We start from the raw sequence: 17,961 nt of genomic DNA, 5'->3' as shown, positions 1-17,961 counted from the left end.
TGTATGCCAATCCTTCTTTCTTTCTCATTTAGGAATATTTTTCCTTCCTTTTCAATTTCAAAATACATTTTCATTTTGGAAATTACTAAGTCGCCCGATTAGAGTATTTGTCACAAAATATTGTGACATCAATAGGTGTATATCTTGGAATGTGGGGTATGATGTGTATGATAAATGCAGATAAGGATGCTGAGTTCAACCAATTTATTTTAGAAGTCATTTATAGAGGGTACTAGGCCTTTTGGAGATCATCATTAAATTCTGCTTTCAAAGTAAGGGTTAATTTAATTTGGCAATTACTCAGATGGGTGGAGTATTTTATGTACATTATCCCTTTTAATCTAATAACCTCCTCTAGAGAGAAGTAATATTATTACATTCATTTTCACGTGGGAAAACGCGGTACAGAGAAGCTAAGAAACTTGCCCAAAGTCACACAGATCAATAAAAATTCATTGCTGAACAAAATCTGGGTAATGCTGCTGTGGGAAAGGAAGAATACTTTTTTCTCTACCTTTCTAGGTTCTTGGCTGAGACTTCCCCTACCCCCTGTGATAAATAACAGATTAACAGGAGAAAAACAAACAGAGGATGACATGTTTACCTCTTATATACAAGGGAGATATCCAGGAAAACTAAGAAACTCCCCCAAATGGCCCAAGCCACCACCTCAAACAACCTTCTTCAGTGAAAGACTAAAGAAGATGTTGGGAGAGGAGGAGGTCAGTTATGGGAGGTTACCAGGCAAAGCACAGCAATCAAAGGTATGGTTGTTATGCAGATTTAAATCCCTGCCTTCTCCATTGATAAGACTTTCTAGAGATTTAAACGTCTTCCTCTTCCAGGTACAGAGAGGGAGACCTGGTTACAAATGGAGATTTCCCTTGTAAATGTCTCTTACAAAAGGGTAACTTCCGCTTGGTTTTCAAGAGCTTCTCCTATGTGTGCTGTTTCCTAAAAATAATCACCCTAAAATAATCCTTATGCCAAAGAGACATATTTGGGGGGCCAAATTCTGCTCCCCTTCACTTCTTCTGAGCACCCTCACCATAGACAATGTCATAGGGCTGTTTTTATGATTCTTATAAAATGAATTCTTAATCAAAAAGAAGGCAAATTCTTAACCTCCTGAAATCTACATTATGATCCTTCCTTTCCTCTTTATATCTCCCATTCCCCTCAAAACAATCAAAGGATGTCTGAGACCTAATCAGAAGAATGAGGCCACCACTACGTTTGCATTATCGGAGCCTGGCTGAAAGAAAGACTGATGTTCACAAAAGTGGCTGTTTTGCATTGATTTATCTTATGGTGAGAGAGACAAAAGGAAAGAGTGGCCACATGTTCTAGGAAATGACAAAGACCTGTAGAATTAAACAAAGGCAACCAAGAGGAAACTAGGCTTTTAAAAAGAGTGACAGTTTTACTTCCTTGGTCTACCAAGTATAAGACGTACAAATACAGTTTTCTTCTTTTTAGAGGCCAGGTACAGGGTTACTGAATGAGTTTCACGAAAGAAGAGGTTTCAGTCAGAAATGGCTTGCTGACAGCAGCACGTTCATTATCTGGGCTTAGCAGTGGAAGACAGGATGTTCAGTGCATCCTTGGTGAACAATGCCAAACAGGAAAATCAAACAATAAGACATTTTTGTTTCATAATTTGCTAGAGCTTTTATAGTACTTCTAGTATTTCTAGTGTGGATGCAAAAAGACTAGACCATCTTTTAGGGAAGGAGATAATTAAAATTAAAAATGCTTTTTTAATATTAGCAATTTAGAACCATTTTAAAATTTGGAGATGAACTATTTGTCTGTTGATTTTGCTAAGAGGAGAATTGAAATGCTGATCACCTCAAGCATTTAATGAAGCTTGGGCAGAAAAGTGAGTCTTTCATTTGAACTAAAGTATATGTAGTTTATAAAGCAAATTCGTATGAAAAGTTGCAAAATGTTTTGTGCTTAGAAAGAATGGTTTTTAAATTATCTTATTGTTTTTTTTTTTATAATGTTTGAATCATAATAAATGTTGCTGACCGGACTCAAAGTAAAAGCTGATTTAGATGATACATGTGTGTTTCTTTAACGGCTAGGAGGGTCCATTTTATAATTGTTTTTATGATTTTTATTTTCAGAGTTATGTATGTTGCAAGATAAACTGAAGCATATTAAAAATTTTAGGAGTCTAACTGAGAGAAATCGATTCCAGTTTGGCAGCACTAAAGTGGAAGTGGTTAGGGACACTCTACCTACAGGAGCCGGGGGAAAGACTTAACAGAGGAAAGGTGTGGAAACAGAGAAAGGAAACTATTTGATTGGCTATGGTTTAATGCCTAGTTGGCTCTTTGTGATTGGTTGTCCTTAAGCTTAGATTTTGCAGCCCTGAGGCATTTACAGGCTTAGGTTTTGGTTTGGTTACATAGGCCCCCATGACATTTGAGCCACCTGGGTTTAACGGTCTCCTTGTCTCATTAACAATAACAACTCAGGTTGTTGAGAAAAACATCACCTTTTGATTGGGTAACTAGTTAGTCCAATAGTCAGTGCAGAGGTTGAAAGGTCAGATCATATCATCTTTGACTTTTTCAGCTGTGAAAGATTCTTCCAAGCCGGTGAAGAGGGAAAGTGATTATTAAAGGTTTAAGGCTACCAATATCTAGAATTGCACCTACCTCTGCATTAGAAACTGCAGATAATTTAGAAATCTCTTGGTTAATCTGGCTTCAGCCCAGGGATTTGCATTTATAACAGCTGCTAAATCCTCCCCAAATGGCTGGCTGTGTTGGGCAGGGGGAAATTTGCTCCCCTTTCCGTTCTTGAGTTCTTTTGGCTGGTCTAATAATTAAATTGACACAAGACAGATTCACACGTGAAAAAAAAATTTAATTGGTATGCACAGAAGTCTCATAGAAATGAGACCCCCAAAGTGACCAAAGCAGGCTGTTTGTATATCATTATTAGACAAAGAAACAGTTATTTGTGGAGATTTAACAAAACAGTTGGGCTGGTACTTGGACCAGCAGACTAATGAAGAAATAACAGTTTGTTTATGCAGCTTTCTTAGCTTTGAATTGTTTAACTCTGGTGATAAAGATGCTTTCTATCCTCTGCGTATAAGGAGGATACCTTCATATGAGTTTATTCCTGCATTCAGGGGGAAAGCAGGGGGTCGGAATTTTTTTTTTTTTTTAATAAATTTTTTTCCTACTGGCTGTTTATCAAGTAACTTTAATTCGAAATAATGAATATGCCATTGAGGCATAAGGCGCAGCCTGCCCTGGGCCCCAGCAGCTGTATAGATGTTTGCACGTAACTTTGTCTTAAGCATATACTGTTAATTTGTGGTGCATGCCTAGCTGTTACGTAGATGAACTGATGATAACTGAGGCTTTCTTTTTTTTTTTAACCAGGCAATCAGTTTGCAAAAGGTAAAAAAACTTTCTCCCATTTATGTAGCACACGGGTTTTTTTCCCCAAAGGAAACTGCATTGATTAATAATTTAAATGCTAGTATCCTTGCAAGTCTATACTCACGTGTGCTGTGGAGACTGGATTACATTCTGCTGTGAGCATTGTGCAAAAGATCAGCTGTTCCGTGGCACTGCTGCTGTAACAGTGTGAATTGCACTTTTAATTTGTCTTCCCATCTGATGACACATCTAATTATACTTTATAAAATCTGTTTTAAATGATACTTAAACCTTCCATTGAAAGATATTTACATAAAAGCAAAGATTAAATAAACATTTAGAAGTTATATTGTCAAATCATCTTAATTCAACCATCCTTTCTGTTGCATTTGAAACGTAATATACATTTTGTTCTTACTGAGCTAATTTTCAACAAAACCAGAGTGGCCAGGAACTACTGATTAGAATGGGAGTGAGAGATGAGAGATGACCTTTACTTGCTTTGAAGTTATTCAGTCACTCAATTTACCTATCTGAGTATTTAGAAACCTTTTTCTACCACTAAAATTCTTTCTTTTTAAGTTTTCTTAGACTTACACATTTGGCAAGAGTAGCAAATAGGACAGGGGAATATTTTAATTATGTAGAGACTGAGAGATTCAATCAGACCTATTTAAATGCAGTGAGTTACATTTCTTTTTCTCCTTTTGTCTTGCTTAGTCTTTTTTAGATGCTGTCTTAATTTTTAATATTGTTAACGTAATAGCTGTTCTGCTTACTAGAGCATCATTATTTTTACATAATACACATTCTTGTTCTTTTCCTCCTGTTTTTTTTTTTGGAGAGTTTTAGTAAGAATTATTAAATTAAAAAATAAAGTTCTTGTTCCAGTCATCTAATGATTGTGTATTACAAGCCACATTGATTCTTAAACTTGGCTGTACGTTTGGAGCTTTAAAAAACAACTGATGACTGGCTCTCATCTCCCAAAGTTTATAATTTAATTAGTCTGGGGTGCAGCTAGGGTCTAGGGATTTTAGAACTTCCCAGATGATCCTGGTGTGCAGCAAAGTCTGAGAGCTGCTGCTCACAAGGGCTAATCAGCTTTCCTTTAAGGAGTTCTATATTAACACAGTGATTTCCAACCTGTCTGCACATTGGAATCACCTGGGGAACTTCAAAAAATAATGATGCCTGTGCCTCAAACCCAGAGGTTGTGATTCAATTGCTCTAGATGGTAGACTTGGATTTGGAATTTTTAAAAATCCCCATGTGATTCTAGAATGAAGATAAGTTTAGGAAACACTGTGTTAAACTGTAATTAAAAAATAATAATCTAAATGATATTTTCTAAGGAAATCAAACTTATCTATGTTTGCAACATGTATTCATCCTTGGAGGATACTTGATTAAAATGAGATATGAAATATTCTTTCCCCTTGATTGTTAATGTTATGTAAGGGAGAAAGTTAGAAGCACTTGGAACTCATAACATTTTTGTAGTGTACTTTTAATTTGCATTCCTATGTATGCTCCTAAGTAGAAGAAATGAACCCAAGTGACTTTTACTAACAGTATCTATAATCTATCTTTGATAGCTGTATTAAAAACATGCATTTATTTTAATGGGTATTATATGTTTGAAAGGGAAAAAAACCTGTTCTCTTATACGGTTCACATGAATATTTTTATCTTGGGATGATAATAGAGAAAGTGTTCTGCTTTCTGGTACTAGTATTTGAATGGAGCATTGGGGTAGGTGGGAAAATCATTTCTAAAGCATGAGTTACTTCATTTGGGTCACTTGATTTTTGTATAAGATACATCCTCTACTTCCTATTGTGGATTTGAACTATCTGTAATCCAGTTGATCCCGGTTTAATGGTTACCCCCTGACTTTCCCTCAGATATTTCTTGTATGCTTCTTTCTTTTGGCAGCTCATCCCCTGATGCCCAGCTGTTCCTCCAGATGATTTACTGCTGCCAATAATATTTATTCCCAAGTACCAGTTTGTTCTTAGGTATAAGTCATTTGCTCTTTTAGAGAAGGCATTCTACTCGTTCTCTTTCCATTACAGATTCTTCATTCTGTCTTATTTTTTACTGCTTAGTTCTTTCCCCATTTCTAGCTTCCCTAAGTTATCTAGACCTGATACCCTTATACCTTGCCCATCAGTCACGGTTTGGCCAAGAAAACAGAATCCAAGCTGTGAATTCTAACTGCAACGGTTTTAGTACAGGGACTTAGGATCCGTAGAACTTTGGGAGGACTGGGAGAGTAAAATTATTACCACGTGGGTGCATCTTCTAACTAAGCTAATTTAAGGTCCTCCCTTCTCAACTTGTCCTTTTCTATAGACCATGCTGATGCCTTAGCCCAGCTGCTTGATTTATTATTGAACATAACTTCTATTCCTCTATTAATTTATCTTCTCGTGAGCTTAATAACAAGACTGAGTATATTCAAGAGTATTGTATAATTTACCATTTTCTGATTCCTACCCATCTTTCAAGACCCAGGTAACTGTTATTTTTTTTTTTTTTTAAGGAAGTCTCTCATCACCTTTTCTCATATGATTTTTCAATGAATATTCTATATCCATTGTCTTTGATTTCCACTTCTTATTTTTTTTCTTCTTTCCTAATTTTGTCACTCCTTATTTTGCCCTGCTTTCTATATCCTCCCATTTTCTTTTCATTTCTTTTTTTAAGTTCACTAATGACATGTTTTGCTATATCCAGTGACTTTTTTTCAATCTTGATTCATGTAGAACTAATGGGTCACTAGATGTTGTGGGTTACCCTCTCCTTTTTGAAATTCCTAGGGTTAAAAGCAGATGTGCCAGAAGAAATATTCTTTAGCTTGCTAGCTTTTTGTTTGTTTTACCTGTGTAGAATGAATCACTGAGGACCATTTTTTTCATCTCCTAAAATGCTTTTTGGATTTTTCTTCTCTGTTCGTAATGTAGCCATTCTAGTCTAGGTGTTCATGATGATTTTTGCAGGAACTTGCTAATTGGTGACTCTTGTTTCTGTAACCACTTCTCAACAACTCCTCTCTCCTGGTCCAGTAGGCACTTCATGCAGGTTTGTTAACTAATTATCTTAAAAAAAAGTGCTTCCATTATGTCATTTTCTTGCGGAAGACCTTAGTTTTTGTTGTCACCATACTCCTTTGACTGTTGTAAGGTCCTTCAGGCTCTGGGCTTGATCTGCCATTTAATTCTTAACACCGTAACTTCTGAAGAAAAACAATTCTTTTGGCTAAATTGGTTTATTTCTTATATTCCATATGTGTCATCCCTCCTTTGTTTATTTAAATCTTGCCCATCCTTTATAGCCAACTTTGTTCTTATCATATTTAACAAATTACAGCTTCTGACATTATATTTTTTCTTTTATGGCCATTATTTTTAAAAAGTCCAATATTTGGGAAACAAAAAATATTTAGATATAAATTTTATTAAGAAAATTTGATTCTTCCATCAATTTTTAGTTGCTAACAAGTTTTATCATGAATAATTTAACCATTATCATTTGTATTCTGATTTGATGAGATCTACCAGTAATCTGCATTATCAAATGGATAGTTGATTTATTTTTTATTGATTCTTTTTTTATTCTTAGTGCCAAGAAAAAAGAAGGAGATATATATATATATATATATATATGAACAAAGACACAGGAATTTGGTGTACAACTGTGTTAAAATGGCAGAGTAAAAATATTCTTCTCTGGGTTGAAATGGTAGATCCCAAACTTCTGCATTGAGTCCATGATTCTTAACATGGCTGTCAAGGTCGTGTCAACTGGAAAACAAACAAACAAACAAAATGCACAATTTAAGAGCTGTGAGTTGAGGGCTTCCCTGGTGGCGCAGTGGTTGAGAATCTGCCTGCTAATGCAGGGGACACGGGTTCGAGCCCTGGTCTGGGAAGATCCCACATGCCACGGAGTAGCTGGGCCCGTGAGCCACAACTACTGAGCCTGCGCGTCTGGAGCCTGTGCCCCGCAACGGGAGGGGCCGCGATAGTGAAAGGCCCGCGCACCGCGATGAAGAGCGGTCCCCGCACCGCGATGAAGAGTGGCCCCCGCTTGCCGCAACTGGAGAAAGCCCTCGCACGAACCGAAGACCCAACACAGCCAAAAAAATAAATAAATAAATAAATAAATAAAGTAGTTATAAAATTAAAAAAAAAAAAAAAAAAAAAAAAAAGAGCTGTGAGTTGAGTCTCTTCAGTGTCTTACTGAAGGACTATATCCCAGGAGACAGCCTCTTAGATAGCTCTGATAGAATGTTCTGTAGAGGTGGGGGGGGGGGGGCGGGAGTTCAATATGTGTGTGATTTTGGCAGAGGGTACAAGTAATCAAGCACACATCTTGGTAGAAGGTTGCTGCTAGTCACAAGGAACAGATATCTTAGTTAATGCTTTTCTAAGTATGGGAAGATGTAAGAATTTGGGTTCATAAAATTTTTTCCTGAAAATATCTACTATCTGAAGGACTGTTCTGCCAGTTTTCCCAGAACACAGTACCTCATTCCTAATCTCTTCCCTGAATTCCTTTCTGGGTATGTTGAAGGTCAGTGACTTCAGTGGCTAATGACTTAATTCTTGTGGAACAGGTGGGAGTGACATTCCTCAGTTGGCAGTCTTTAACAGTTTGACTGTATCTTCCTTCCCATCCTATCTCCGATATTACATCTTTATTTGCCCTTTGCTTTAGCCATATTGGATTTCTTGACATCCTCTGAACATATTGCAATGTAATTTTTTCATGCATCTGTGCCTTTGTTCTCAGAATTTTCTCTGTATGGAATATTCCTTTGTCTCCTTCTTTGCCTGTGAACTTGTACTCTTTTACAAGGCCCAGTTCAAATGTGTATCGAGTTCTCTGATCCTTCAAGCTTAGTGAATATCTCCTTCCTTTGTGCCATTATATTATTATTTTTCTACCTTTTAAAAAGTATTTACCACATTATGTCATACATGTTTTCTCTATTAGACTATGAGTTCATTGGTGATCAGGTATATGTCTTCATTTATTTTTCACTCAGTATCTAGTAGATCTTTCACTTGAGATGCTTATGGATACATGCCTCTTTTGTACTGCTGTCTTACACAATGTGTAAAATAAGATTTGGGCAAGCAGACCAGGTCCTATATTTTTTAAGTAGTCTAATAGCCACAAGCTAGGTAAGGATTCTCCTCTTTAGTCATTGAATGTCTCCAGATAGTCTGTGTTAAATTGTAGGTTTTCATATCCTTTGTATAGTCTCACTGATGGATAATAGACTCTGAAGTTAGGAATAAAAAAAGTTTAAAGTATATTTTTTGAAAGAGATCTTTTTTTAACCTTAAAATTGTTTAATATATGAATATATCTTTTTCCTTAACAATAAATGTATATTGTTCAGTCATAAAGCATTTATGGATTACTTATGGTAACACTGTTATGCTAGAAACACTAGGGCACACCAACGTCATAAAGATGTTTCTTGACTTGAAGAGTTTCTAATTTATTTAGAAAGAAAAGGGAAAAAGAAATATGACTAGCTAAATGTTTCCTATATGGTAATCACTTTTTTGTGTATTTTATGTACATAATTCCTGTTAATACCTAAAATCACATTATTTCATTGATGAAGAAATGTGGCTCAAAGTGGTTCGTGAACTCACCCAGGGTAACCTAGATATCATCTCTAGTAGATGTGAGAGTTCATAGGGATATGAATTCTAGGACAAATTCCTTAACTTCTTTTTCTATCAGTTTCCTAATATAGTTAATTGAAATATTTATCCTCATACTAACTTGACTGAATATCATTGTTTCAGTGATTAACTAAGAAAATATGTGTGAAATGATTAGCACAGTGACTGGAACAGAGTGAACTCTCAAAAACTGGAAGTTATTATAATTATTATGATGATTAAATCATACAACCTGTAAAAAAAAATAAACAAGCAAAGCAGACATAATCTCCAAACAAACACAAGAAGCTCAAAATGCTGAATGTAGAATTTTAAGCAATGACACTGAGATTGAGGCCCATGTTGTGTGTCTCATATTTTTGTACAGTGGTTTAAAATGAACAAGGAGCTTTAACGTGCATTGTCGAGGCATGTAAAATGTAGGGGGCTGAAGCACAAGCTTATTATACCGTAATATGTGTGTAGAGTACTCTACGAGCTCAAAGAAAGTGATGTTTGGCTTGGAGAATGGAGTGAGGGAAAGTTAATAATACTGTCAGGGTTGTCATAGAAGTGCTGGTAGAGGGGTTATAGAAGATACACTGGGTAGGTAAAATAGCATGAGGAAAGGCCCAGAAATCAGAATAAGAAGTTGCATGTGGAAGAAGAAAATTAACACTGCCCAGCAGAAATGAAGGTTTTTAAAAATTTCATTTTCTAAATATCTAGCCATCTGTATAGCTACCTCAAAGAGCAGCTAGTGTTGGAAAGAGATAGGGAACATGTTTTCAGCATGTTTCAGTTGATAATATGTCTGTTAAGTGATGAATACCCACCGGACCAACGAGAAGATCTTAGTAAACAGTGGTTACTGTTTTATAACAAGATAAAACCATGACATTACTGGGCCAGGACCAAGATTGCAGAAATATGGGCCTGCAGACCTGTTTATGGGGTTTGTTGCTTGTGTGGATATCATATAGGGGCTATTATCTTCTTCATTGGAGAATGGGTGACACTGGTGAATAGATTGTTTTCTCTTCATTCATATAATACTATACTCCATAAATCCTGACTGTAAGTGCATGTTAGTTTTCTTTCTTCTGATATTTTTTTCACTCCTCCTGCTACTATTTGTGATTACTTTTCTAGTTCTGAACTGAATGTTTGATATTCCAAAGGAGGACACTTCTATGAACACTATTTTGAATGGCTCAAGGAGTTTGTTAAGCTTTCACTTCAATTTCCAGCACCTTGCATTATTATAGATTGAAAAAACAGTACCAGTCTGCCAGTGTTTCTTGTGTATGTGGGCTGCTGGACGTGTTTCATTCAAAATGATAGAAAGAACAATGGGGGCATAATATTTGATTTTTGGTTCTTTAGAATCAAAAGATTCTTTAGATTTGATTCTTTTTTTTTTTTTAAACGTCCTTTACTTGAGAGCAAACAAACTTCATTTTTTAAAATTTGTTTATTTAATTTTATTTATTTTTGGCTGCACTGGGTCTTCGTCACTGCATGCGGGTCCTCTCCAGCTGCGGCGAGCAGGGACCACTCTTTGTTGCGGTGCGCGGGCCTACTGCTGTGGCCTCTCTTGTTGCAGAGCACGAGCTCCAGGCGCACGTGCCTCAGCAGTTGCAGCATGCGGGCTCAGTAGTTGTGGCACACGGGCTCAGCCGCTCTGCGGCATGCGGGATCCTCCCGGATCAGGGCCCAAATCCGCGTCCCCTGCATTGGCAGGTGGACTCCCAACCACTGCGCCACCACGGAAGCCCCTCTTTTTTTTAAAAAATAAATTTATTTATTTATTTTTAGCTGCACTGGGTCTTCGTTGCTGCGCGCGGGCTTTCTCTAGTTCCGGCGAGCGGGAGCTACTCTTTGTTGCGGTGTGTGGGCTTCTCATTCCGGTGGCTTCTCTTGTTGCGGAGCACAGGCTCTAGGCGTGCGGGCTTCAGTAGTTATGTGCAGGCTCAGTAGTTGTGGCTTGCAGGCTCTAGAGCGCAGGCTCAGTAGTTGTGGCGCACGGGCTTAGTTGCTCCTTGGCATGTGGGATCTTCCCAGACCAGGGATTGAGCCTGTGTCCCCTGCATTGGCAGGCAGATTCTTAACCACTGCGCTACCAGGGAAGTCTCCTAGATTTGATTCTTGAATCAAATCATTTCACTAAATACATAATAGATGGCTATTAGATTCTCTGTAACTTATCCTTTACATTTAAGTTACTGTATTTGAAAACTTTAAACTTCCTCTGGTATAGGACTTCTATGGGGCATGGTTATTCCCAGTTAATATGTTATTTCTTGGGAGCAAGTTAAGTCCTTGAGTTCTTCTTTGTAACCCCAATGAGCCTAGCACAGTCTTTATTTTTAGCAGGAGATTAATTAGTGTATCTTGATTGAATTAATTATTGTCTAGTTACCAAAAAGTACACATACTGTTCTGAAAACTTAACACAATAGAATATACACATAGAGAAAGATACATTCAAATATCACCTCCTCACTGAAGCCTGACCCACAAGAAATGATTAGGACCCTCTGTGACCCTCAACACTTCTCACATTTAATTTGGAGCAACTTAAAATTTTGTTTGTAATAATAGATGCATTTTTGTACCCAGGACAACTTGGGTATTATTCTCCCATACATCTACTGCTCATTTTTAAACTTAACACAATAGAATGTACACATAGAGAAAGATAGATATAGAGAAGCGTCTGCTTTATTGACTGGCAAAACATAAAGAATTTCATATTTGTTCTTGAAATCTCCCACTTTAGTGTTGTAAATGTGTCCACATAGTTTAAAACAAATGAGAAAGTAGAAAGTTAAAAGTTGTGTTAGCATAGCTGCAAATGAGAGCAAAATGGGCTCTCCTCCAAGCTCCCTTGAGACAGAATTATACCATGTAATGTGCATCTGCTCTCCTTGGATGCTACTGAGCTGAGCTCTTTGCCAATTTAATTCCATAAGTATTTATTGAACATTTATTATATTCTCAGGCATAACCTTGATGATGTGGATGATTTAAAAGATGATTAATACTAATTCACACCCCTTAGATTAAAAAAATGACAAAAAAGTGTTGGCTAGGGTGAGGAGAAATTGGAACACTTATGCACTGTTGGTATGAGTGTAAAATGATACAGCTGCTATGGAAAACAGTATGGTGGTTTCTCAAAAGGCTGAATATAGAATTACCATATGATCCAGCAATTACACTTCTTGGCATATATCCAGAAGAATTGAAAGCCGGGTCTTGAAATTTTGTACGCCCATATTCATAGCAACATTATTTGTAATAGCCAAAAGGTGGAAACAACCCAAGTGTCCACCCATGGATGAATAGATAAAATGTGGCATATACATATAATGGAATATGATTCAGCCTTAAAAAGGAAGGAAATGCTGACATATGCTACAACATGGATGAACCTGGAGGACCTTATACTAAGTGAAATAAGCCAGTCACAAGAAGAAGACATATACTGTGATTCCACTTAAATGAGGTATCTAGAATTGTCAAATTTATGGAGACAGAAAGTAGAAAGATAGTTTCCAGTGGTTGGGGGTAGAAGGGAATGGGAAGTTATTGTTTAATGGGTATAGAGTTTCAGTTTTGCAAGATAAAATGAGTTCTGGAGATTTGTTGTACAACAATGTGAATGTACTTAACACTACTGTACACTTTAAAATGATGAAGGTAAAAATTGTTTTGTATATTTGACAGCCTCCCCTACACACACACACCCACCCCAATTAAGACACTGTTCCTGCCTTTAAATGCTTTACAATCTCTTAGTGGTGATGAGGTGAATGAGGTTATACTTACTTGAGTGGAAAACTAAAGGATAAGGAGCTAGCTAGATATAGAGCAGAGTCTTAAATTACTTTTCAGGAGTTTGGGTTAAAATATGAAGCTAAGCAGGAATTACTGGAAGTTTTATATTAAATGTAAAATACATGATCTTTAACAGTAAACAATGAATGAATGAAGAATGAATGTAGCATTTGGTGGGTTTTAATGTAAATCAATAAACGTAGTGAAAGTATTGTTGTAATCAGCAAAGTTCAAATTATTGAATTCTAGTGAAAGAAAAAACCAGTAAGTAGCTAAGTTTTTTGTCATTAGAGGGCTTAAGTATTCTGAAATTAAAATGGAGTTGAATGCTGTCTTCTGTTTGTGGAGAAAACACTAGACCTACTTATTTCAAGTAGGTAACAACATAAAACCAAATAAATTTGGGGAATCTTTCTAATCAAAGCATTTTATGCTATAGAAAAGATTGAGACAAACATGGAAGGTGACCAGGACTTTATTTTTAAAACAAACAAAATAACTAGTCACATGGAGAACCTGAAATATACTGAATTACGTGGCTGGAGAAGTAAAAAGACCAGCTCCGTAAACTTGGTGTCATAGGACCTGCTGTGTATCTCTAGACTGCCATTCATTGCTTTTGTGACCTAATAAGTAGGAGGTCCTCATCCTCTTTAGAACATAATTTCTTAACCTGTAAAATGAGGGGGAGGAAGGTTTTCCCCACTGACATTAAAGTTATGTAAAAACACTATGGAATATAAGGTGTTATGTCAAGCTGAAAGCTCCCGGAAAACAGAAGTGAAGGTTTAACTCTAGAGTAAAATTTTGATTAGAAACCATATTATCTCATCAGCCAAGATGATCACAGTTTCATAGCATTAATATTGGACAGAGAATATATATCCAAGTAAAAATTATAGGCCCAAGTTGATAGCAAATACAGAAAGGAGCAAAGAAGAGTTCTGGTTTTTTTGTTTTCATCAGGTTGTACATGCTTATGAGATGTTGTAAATGTTTAGCAAGGCAAGTTTGAGATTGGAAGGTTTTTTTGGTTAAACAGGACTAAGTGGCTATAATTTAAAAAAAGCACAAGGATAATTTTTAAAATATCTGGAAATGTATAATTGACTGAATCATACAATTGATTATATAGGTAAACACTGATTTCTATAATTGGAGGATGCACTACTTCCCGTCATGTGGGTAACAGCAATGAGTATATGGGAGGGGGAACTAGAAGACCAGATTCCAGTCCTTGTACAATCACTCTCTGAGCTGTTCAGTCTATTTCTTCATCTGAGAAATGAGATTAATAATAAAGCATTTCTCACAGGGTAGTTGTGAAGATAAAATGAATCAATATAAATTTAGTGAACCATAAAACTCTATTCAGCAGACATATTTAGCACCAAAAATGTGCCCAGCAGAGTGTTAGTTATTGGAGATACAGTGATAATTGGATGTAGCTTGTGTCCTTAAAGAATTCACAATATAATGTCTGGGCACCTTATTGTGCTGTCTTGTTGCCATTTAGAGATGTGTGCAGAGTGATTTTGCAGCACAGAGGAAGGAGCATTGAACCCAGAGATATTTTCTAGAGAAAGATATTGAAGATAGAATCATAGTATAAAACAACACACAGATTTTAGTTATTAAGATTTACACCCATAAAGTGGTGAATGATAAAGAAATTACCAAGTTATTTAAATACGAAATTTGAAATGTGAAATTAAAAATAAAAATATGAAATTAAAAATTAAATAAAACAAATCCAGCACACAAACCAGCCATGTTATTATTGGATAAAAAGTAATGCACTGAAACTTTTGATAAACTGTAAATTTATGAGATAATTCAAGGCTTTAAAGAAAAAGCAGAAATGCCTACTTCTGACTGAAGAAGAAATATGTGGATACCAAGTAATAATACATGAAATTTGTTTACTCAGTCCATATATTTATTAGATATCTCAGGATAGACATTCTGTTCTTCCACCTCCACACAAAGGCATAATGGTTGATGATAATATGGTGGACATAATCCTAGGGTCAACTTCAGGGCCCATATTGTTGTTCTATTTATTCCTACTAATAAAGCATATATCTGAGATGTATATTTATATTGAATAAAAGCAACTCATAGAATTAATAATAGAATTTGGTAAGTTAGCAAAATATACATCACATAAACAAAAGTAATCAATTTATTTTCTTTATTCTAGTAAGAGATACCTAGAAACACAACTTTTATAATAGTGACAAAATTGTAAAATACTTAGAAGTAAATTTATCCAGAGGAGTAGCAGACCTATGCAAACAAAATAATGACATATAATTAAAACCATAAAGCAAACTTTGAATAAAGGAATAAACATATCATATTCTTAGATGGGTGAGGCATATAATGAAAATGTCAACTTTCCCCAAATTAACATATATATTTAATACAATTTCTTCGGGAATCCCAAAAGATTAATTTTTTTAACTGGATAAAATGATTTTATAGTTCATATGGAAGAGTAAATGGTTGAGAACAGTCAATAAAAATGTGAAAAAGAAGACTATGGAGGCATTTTTCATATCAGATAAAAGAGCTTGCTATAAGCCCTCTGTAATCAAATCATTATAAGAATAGATGAATGGATTAGTAAAAAAGAAGAGAATAGTGAAAATGGTAAATATAAGGAATTAATATTCACAAACATGGTGGCTTCAGTTTCTTCTGGAAGAGAATAAAAATGGATCCCTTTCTTACGCCATATACAAAAATAAATTTCACACAGATTAAAATGTAAAAAATTAAATGTATAAATGACTCAAAAAATATAGGGGTTAGGGAAAACTCCTTAACCAAGATGAATAACCTACTCATTATGTACAAAGAAAAAAGAAAAGTTTTATTTAATCGCTTAAAAATTGAAAACCTATGTATGGAAAACAAAAAAAAAATTGATAAACACACAATAGACCTGGAAAATATATGTAGTCATGGTGATTAATATTTATATAATTAAGAAAATTTGCAAGACGAAGGTAAACAGCCCAAGAAAAATGGGAAAATATTATGAATATATGATTCACAGAAGAGCAAATACAAATGGTCAACAAACATATGAAAGGATGCTCAAATCTAAATGTAGAAAAATGGAAATGAAAGTAAAAATGAGATATAACTTCATAAATATTTGAATAGCAAAATTTGAGAGAGACTAGTAATACAAATTATTGGTAGGGATATAGAAAAAAAGGTTATTCATATATTGCTGATGGAAATAGCCACTTCAGAGGTCGTTTGAAAAAAATTAGGATTGTAGTGTTGGGAATTTATACCATAGAAATAAAAGCACCTAAAAGCACCTACTTATAAGTAAATATTTATTAAGGCATTTTGTCCTGTTGAAAATCAGAAAATAAAGTACCCATCAGTAACATATATATATATATATATATATATATATATATATATATATATATATATATATATATGTATGTATGTATATATATGTATGTATGTATGTATAGTTTGGAATACTATGCAGCCATTAAAAAGAAAATATTTGTGTCATAACTTGGAGAGATTTCCATAAGATATTATTGTGTTAAGAAAAGAGAAGTTTAATAATATGGCTCATTTTTGATAAAACAATGAAAGGCAAATTGTATATATGTATCTGTACATATATTTGTGTGCACATGTAAGTCTGTATAGGATTATGTGAGAAAATAAGAAAGAATACACACCTAGGTCGGCTGAGGATCAAGGGTGGGGTGCTGTTGTAGATGGAGGCTGGAGGAGATGGGTGAAGGGTAAGGGGATGTGGGAAGCTGAGTAAAAAGGGAAATGATAAAAAGAACACTGCCCTTCCCAAAAGTGTGAGCCACATTTATGCATTTATATGTGTGTATGTATGCATAATTAAAAGTGTTAGCAAACTAAAGAAGAAATTATCAAAATGTGAGTGAGAGAAATGGTACTCACAGGTAACTATGAATTTGCCTACATTTGCAAAAGAAGTCATTTATAAATTTTAATGTTTTATTTTTGTAACGAATTACTTGTGATCCATCTCAAAACTCAAGCCACAGTTAAGAATCACTATTCTGAAGCAGGGGTTTCCCATATTGTTCATCTCATAGCACATGTAGGAAATATTTGCTTGGAACACTGGGGCATTGGAGGAGGCTGTAGCTCAGACCAGATGTGCCGAGTGTCTCTGCGCTCCTGGAAGCCACGTGCTCTGCTGTCCAGGGGGAGAGATTCTCTTTCAGAGAACCACAGAGTTAAGGTGTCGTTGTGGCTCTTCAGAATGCTGTGATTTCTATTTTAATAATCGATTACTTTCTATTTTACTTAACCAGGAATCCTATTGTTACATATGGATTATATTAGCTCATGCTAAGTTTTTAAAAACTGGGTTACAAATCTTTATATCCCATAGCCCAGATTTCTCCCCTGGGTAACATATTCTCAAAACAAGCATTGCATGAATGCTGAAGAAAGAGATGTCTATGGTTCATTCATTCTTAATATTTAATTTTTCAAGAATTAACTTCTGAATTTTATCTTTCCAACTGAACTTAGAATTTTGCCAGGAACACTCTAATATAATAAGGGAATCATGTTTGCCAAATGTCTCAGCCAAGATTGCTTTCTACTTTTTTTTTTTTTAATAAATTTATTTATTTAATTTATTTATTTTTGGCTGCGTTGGGTCTTCGTTGCTACGCGCGGGTTTTCTCTCCGAGAGGCGAGCAGGGGCTACTCTGCGTCGCAGTGTGCGGGCTTCTCATTGCGGTGGCTTCTCTTGTTGCGGAGCACGGGCTCTAGGCTCTTGGGCTTCAGTAGTTGTGGCTCGCAGGCTCTAGAGTGCAGGCTCAGTAGTTGTGGCGCACAGGCTTAGTTGCTCCATGGTGCTTTCCACTGTTAATTACAGAAAACCTGGCTATGCTAGTTTAATATTTCTCACATAACAGGAAGTCTGGAGGAAGCAGCCCAGAGTTGCATCAAGAGTTACATGTTTTCAACAATATCCTGGGCTC

General features: G+C 35.6%; 1 protein-coding gene across 4 annotated transcripts in view; it reads left to right on the top strand.

Moving 5' to 3' along the window:
* The window catches only part of TAFA2 (TAFA chemokine like family member 2), a 595,648-nt gene that overhangs the window by 315,192 nt on the left and 262,495 nt on the right, over nt 1-17,961 (top strand). The window lies entirely within an intron of this gene.

The sequence above is a fragment of the Balaenoptera ricei genome, chromosome 10, assembly GCF_028023285.1.
Source record: "Balaenoptera ricei isolate mBalRic1 chromosome 10, mBalRic1.hap2, whole genome shotgun sequence".
In the NCBI taxonomy this organism is placed as follows: domain Eukaryota; kingdom Metazoa; phylum Chordata; class Mammalia; order Artiodactyla; family Balaenopteridae; genus Balaenoptera; species Balaenoptera ricei.
This window is presented reverse-complemented; position numbering and strand designations above follow the sequence as displayed.